Here is a 6550-nt window from a genome sequence, read left to right on the forward strand (position 1 = left end):
ACAGTGCTCTTTGTGCTTTACCACTGCTGGATGATGGAAGATTCAAATGATTATCTTAACACTGTAGGTCCTTAGCCATTATACTGCCTCTTACCTTTGTTCTTGGTGTCTTTTGTGTAACACATGTCAGTGCTGAAAAATTGTCCAGCCTTTGACAGATCAGGGATATGGTTGAAAGACAGCACTGCGAAGGAGCTAGGAGTAGCCGTAGAAAGAGTCAAAAATAAGGGAGAGTGGAGCAGAGAGGGAGGTGGGTGGGGTGAGAGAGTGGAGAGGAATGCAAATGACAGAGCAAGACTAGAGAACAGGACAGGAGGACAAAGGAGAAGTTTTTTTTCGCCACTGGCAGGTTTTTACCCAGGGTTCTTTTAACTAAAAGACGAACACCGTACCTTTAAGACTAAGAGAGCCCTTTTTTTTAAAGGCCTCCAAAGTGTGAACTTTCACCTTTGGTATATAGTTGTCAACAGAATGCCAAAAATTGTATTCTTTTAGTTTGCACAGCCTGCATTGTTTGCCTTCGAGCTTTTTAGAAAATATGAGGATATAGAAATTTGGGGACTGATTTCGTAATGTTTTCAGGGATTTTTTTATCACCCTATGTGAAAACGCTTAAAATTCACCTACACGACAGAATTTTACCTCATATTTTTAGAGGGTGAAACAAAACGAGAATTTGTTTTGTCTATTTTTTTCTATGGATTTGCTTACCCTTGGCGTTCTTTTGCAGATGTCACTGGCATATGTGGTGTAGCTATAGGCGCTTACTGTTGCACTCAGAAGACCTGAGTTCGATTCCCGTGTGGGAAGCCTTTTTATGCAGCATCTTGGTCTCTGCTGGGACATTGTATTCCTTTCAGGTTGGGTTGGCCCTGACAGGCAGGGTCGAAAGCCGACCCCCTAAATGATCGAAATTGTGTCGATGGGGGCGTTTAATATCACTTACATTTTAAAAAAATGAATTTAGCAGATGCCATTTGTGTCATTAAAATTTCAGGCTTCTGGGGTTGTTTTACTCCGTGCCATTTTACCGCTTTAATTCTTAATGAAGTAAATAACATATTGGACGACACCGGGTGTTCTTTAGTAAGAGAACAGAAGACGTTTGGTTTTTGGTTTTTAGAAAAGCTCCGTATCGAGATTTATTCCAGTTAGTATTTGCACATCAGATTGTCTTACTAGCGCTTGCCCTGAAGAGGCCTCTGATGAGCCAAACGCTTACAGAGGAAAAATCCGTCGTTGTTCAGAAACGAGTGGTTATGCATGTGGTCAGTTCCGTTAGTCCATAGCACAGGAGTTGTCAGCCATCCGTATGAGCTGGTTCCCATGGTGACGAGCTGGTGACGTCATGTTGCCTCTCTCGCAGGCTGGCTCTCGTCAAGGGAACTCACCACCTCCGTGTGGTCATTGTTGGGTGAGCGGCGGCTGTTTATGCGGCCTTAGCACCCCCGACCAGAGCGCCGATCATCTTGGTGATGGTGTCCACGCCGGTAGTTGCGGCAGTGGTGGCCACGCTCAGACCGCAAGTTCCCCGACACGCGGTGCGGCAGGCAGCAGTAGTGGCCAGACCAATGGCGTTGCCTACCAAGCCTGCTTCTGCCTTAGCCGGGCAGTTCGTCAAGCAGTCGGCGAGGCATTTGCATCCTTCTTCGCAGATCTTTTTGCAGAGACCGTTGGTGGGAGCGCAGACCACAGAGTCCACGACAGGCATTAGCATACACACCTGGTTGGTCGCAGAGCAGCCCAGGCCGCACACGTCTGTGCACTCATCGGAGCGTACAAGGGCGACGAGGGCGAGGACAGCCGCGGAGAAGACAAGGAATTTCATCTTGGTTTTCTAGTGGGACGACGTCGACAATAGCTGATCTGTCTGTGAGTAAGTGAGTGAGCTTCAGTTGCAAGGACTCGAAAGTGACTACAACCCCGGAGCACAGACCTTTATATACCGGGTCGGGCCGTAACTCGAGCCATCATTTGCTGTGGAGTGGGTAGGGGGGGGGGGGCGTCAAGATATCTAACACGACACTTTAACGACCTGGAGAATAATAATACTGGCCAAACAATTTTTTTTTTCTGCGGCGTGTAGTTGAGACTTGATATTTAGTCATTCGAGGTCGCTGACACCAAAAATGGCATCAGTTTTGCTCTTACATGTTAAGTTATTTCTCTATGACATAAGCGCTGTTTTTGCGGTATACAATTTTAATTCGCTATAATAATAACAATTACCAACTTTTTTTCAGAGCAAGGAATAAACATGTGAGACATCAAAGTTTTCTTTAAAATTCGTATTTATCATGCCAATATTCAATTTCACAATGGCAATGGATACAACATTAAGAAATAGTACCCGAACTTAAATTTGAGGCGACGTATTCATGGCAGAAACTTTCTTTCGTGTGAGTGTCTGGAATGCGTTGTGTCTGGACAGTCTCTTTGAATACTTCAACAGTAATCTACCATTGCGTTGGTGTCCCATCGGTCTTGATACCTCTCCTCCATCATCGTAGAGTCTTTATTACAATATTTTACCTTGTTCATCATTAATAATAATATCACTTATGTTTTGAGGCACAACATCTAAATGGCTAATTTTAAAAATGAACCTTGTTGCTCGTGTTGCAGCCCGAGAGTTGGATGTTTTATATCAAAGTTTTGACCATATTCTTGGGATTTTCTACTCTTCTGTCGCCAAAAAAAAGTTCCATGAAAGCCACAAACGGTTCCCAAGCTCATATTTCTGTATTGTGTCATTTATTGGGTCTGTTATCAGCTTTCTGATTGGGGGGGGGGGGGGGGGGGGGGCACCAATAACACAGCCCTAATTTTCTGGCAACTGAAATTAGGAAAAGATGTACATAATATATACTTGAAACAGACCCCCTGTAAGTCAGGGCTTTCACGAATTGCTTCATCAAGTTTTATTTGATATGAAGGGGAGAATAGAAGATTTTCCCCTCGACAAAAGTGGTTCATTGATGATCTTCTCTCCTGCTGTTAGAGCTATCCTCATTAATCAATTATTTTTTTCCCTGTGTATTTCCTTGACTATCCCACAGACAAAGAGATCATGGATATTTTGTAGAGTCACCCTATTGGTTAAGTAAGAAGTTGACCATTTTCAGATCAACTCAAATCTTTTAGCTGTGGTTCTTGTATTCAAGTCAACCCAGCACTATTTTTATGTGCGTGTTTTCGTTTTTAACAGAACCTAGTAACCAATAGAAACGGACGCAAATAAATTTCCGTTATGGTATCGCATACACTTCAGACTTGTTTTTGGACTGTTTAAGATAAGTCTCCACTCATTCAGATCATAGTCAGATACACCCAATCTGTCCCCGCGGTTTTATGCAAAAAACAATTCTGAAATTATGCAAATTGAGCCAAAAAATGTGACATTATGCGATTCTGTTAATTTTAACAAAGACTGATAAAGGAAAATAATCAGAAATTATGCAAAAAAATGATTAAATTTTGCTAAATTGTGCTGGGTGCATAAAACCAAGGGGACAGCCCATTGCACGTGACACACCTTGTACGTCGTGACAGAAGTCAAAGTCTTTGTATGTTGCAAAATACTGTAAACTTACTAATAGTTCCTGTCTCTAACTATGATAAAACTATCTTCACAACGTTTTTAAACAGATTTATTTTCTTTCGGTCTTGAAACCAAAAGTTCTTACCAACCGTTGTAAAAGTAAATTTCTGTTAAAATTTTGATTTTCATCTTTTGGCACACTACTTTTACCAAACCTCTAAAAACTATTTTTAAGTCAAACAGCGTTTTTGTAAGGCAAACTAGATCTAATACTTTTGCAAGATTGTTTGGCATTCTCTTGTAAAGATTAAAGGTCAAAATGTATAGTGGTTGAGCTACATATTTTTTGTATGGCTCATGCAGGAATATAGACTGTAACAGACACAAAGAAGGGAAGGCACCCGCCAACCACCCACCACATCTATTCGTTTGTCTCCGCCCCCTAACATTCCATGAAGATACAGCAAAAAGTAAAAAGTCACGAGGTGTCCTGTTTCTAATCGACGGCTTTGTTTTAATGCTCGCTGCACTCCGTCCTTGTCCTGGCTATTATAAGAAGCTGACAGAATCATAATAATATCGTGGCTTACATCAGGATTTAACGCTTTGTTTCTCTGTTTTTTTTTTTAGGGGGGTGGGGGGGGGGGAGGGGGGGGGCGCAAGAGTCAGATCTGTGTGCTGGGAGCTGGGAAGGCGCCAGTGGTAGATCTTATTTCTTTTCTTTGCCTCCGTTGTTTCTGTCTATCCGTCTGTCGTACGTTTTCCCTGCGCTAAATGGCCATGATTGTGTCTATGTAAGCCTACTTATCTTTCCTCAAACAATCCAGCTCCCCCCGGGGCAGTGCCACTGACTGTAGTGTCTTTAGGCCATTCCCAAAGGGGGGACATTTCTCGTTCAAGCACAGTAGGATTGTAAATGGGCTGATTCATGTCACGCTCATAACTGTGCCTGTTCTACAACAGGGAACTGCTGCTTTTTCTTTCCTAATCCTTACTGTTGTCATTTTCCTCTACTTCTTTTGTATGTTTGGCACTCTCTTGTGACCTGCTATTTGCGGGGTGCCTTGATAGTTGAAGCAGACCTTTTGCTGTTGAAGCTAGAGAGGTGAGCAGAGTAAGCCTGATTCCCTGTAAGGACTTCTCTGTTGACACCCACCCCTTGGCGCTCATATGACCTTATGCAGTTGCGAGCGCCGTAAAACCCTCTGCTATAAAAAAACAACAACAACAGTCCAGCAAGATCAGTGTGTATTGCGTCTTTGCAGGAAAGTGACGTCGATTTAGACTATCTGTCTAGGCAAATTGTGTATGTATGTATGTATGTATGTATGTATGTATGTATGTATGTATGTATGTATGTGTGTGTGTGTGTGTGTGCGTGCGTGCGTGCGTGCGTGCGTGTGGGTGGGTGGATGGATGGATGGATGGATGGATTCTATGTATGTGTGCGTGCGTGCGTGCGTGCGTGTGTGTGTGTGTGTGCGTGCGTGTGCGCGCGTGCGTGTGTGTCTGTGTGTGTATGCGTGTGTGCGTGTTCGGGCTGTCTTGTGTGTTCGTATGTATATATGGATGTGTGTGTGTGTGTGTTTGTGTATGTGTGTGTGCGTGCGTGTTAGTTTGCGCGTGTTAGTTTGTGTGTTTGTATGTGTGTGTGTGTTTGTGTGTGTATGTTTGTCTGTGTGTGTGCGACAACCTTGTCTTGCCCCATGAGTGATGTGGAACGTATTGGATATGAAGCTACTGATTTTAACAATCACACGTCTCCCTGTGTTTCTAATTTTAATCCTTTTGATGAAATTCGAGCCACTTTTTGACGTGGTTGGTTGGCAGGCACTTTTTTGTAGTTTGCTCCTTCGTTCCTATCAAACACATATCATCCTCATGTTTTCCTTCTTTTCATTGTACCAGCTGACCAGGATAAAAGATCGTTCTAATAAATGTTAATAACTTTCTTGTTTATAACTCAATTAACACCAAATTTGACTGATAACTAGAGCATACAGCCGGATCATTTTTTTTCTAAACATGAATTGCTGTTGCACAACGGAACGATGACAAAACGGTCCACCCCTGTAAATCTGCTTTTTCCGTTTAAATGTACCAGCAAGCAGAATCTCCCAAATCGCCCAGTGCATTATTTTCTCGGGAATACGGGATAGGTATCTGTAACAAACGTAATGTTTCAACCGAAAGATTCATCTTGTAATGGCGACAAATTTTGAAAGATTTTTGGTTCATACAAAATAAGAACTTGAACTCTAAGCCCCGTGTAACACACGGTAGGCACTCTGTAAGAATAACACCCTCTTGAAAAGGTTAAGGTGGTCCGTGATTCGGTTCACTTTGACTTTGACCGACACCTCGTCGTTTTATCATGGTTCTTGGGGTAGATTTGGAATAATTTGTTGATGGTGAAAAGAGAAAGAACCAGTAGTTCCAGAAAGATAGGGCTGCCTCCTGCTCCCGAATGGCGCGTGGAAGAATAAGGGAAAGAACTAGGAAAAGACTCTGCGTGTTTTATTTTTTTCTGGTTGTGTCCCCTCGTTCTTTCAGTTTCTCCAGGCTACATTCCAATTCCAATTAATAATAATCTCAACAATTGTTGTTGAGAAGAAACAAAAATGAGAGTCCGCCTTCTCTTTTGCAGTAGCTATAAAGCCACAGTAATGAAATAGTTTAGCGCCTAGGGTTAGGCACTTTGATGTCGCACGCAGAAGACCCAAACTCGATTCCGGAGTGCGGAGAATTTTTATCGAGTGTCTGGGTCATTTTTGCTGGGACGCTAAGTGTGTCCCTCTCACCCCAAGTTGGCCCTGGCAGAAAGGCAGGCAGGGTCGGTCTACCTCATAATCTCTAAATTGTGTCAATTGGCTTTACAAAACAACAACAACAAAACAACAACAAACATTACATTAAGAAAAAGAAAGAATTAATTGGATGAGAGTCTTGAAATTATCTGTCATTTTAATATTTAAAAAAATATACAGTGGAACTCGGATTTAACGGGCT

Source organism: Aplysia californica, unplaced genomic scaffold (genome assembly GCF_000002075.1).
Source record: "Aplysia californica isolate F4 #8 unplaced genomic scaffold, AplCal3.0 scaffold00019, whole genome shotgun sequence".
Classification (NCBI taxonomy): domain Eukaryota; kingdom Metazoa; phylum Mollusca; class Gastropoda; order Aplysiida; family Aplysiidae; genus Aplysia; species Aplysia californica.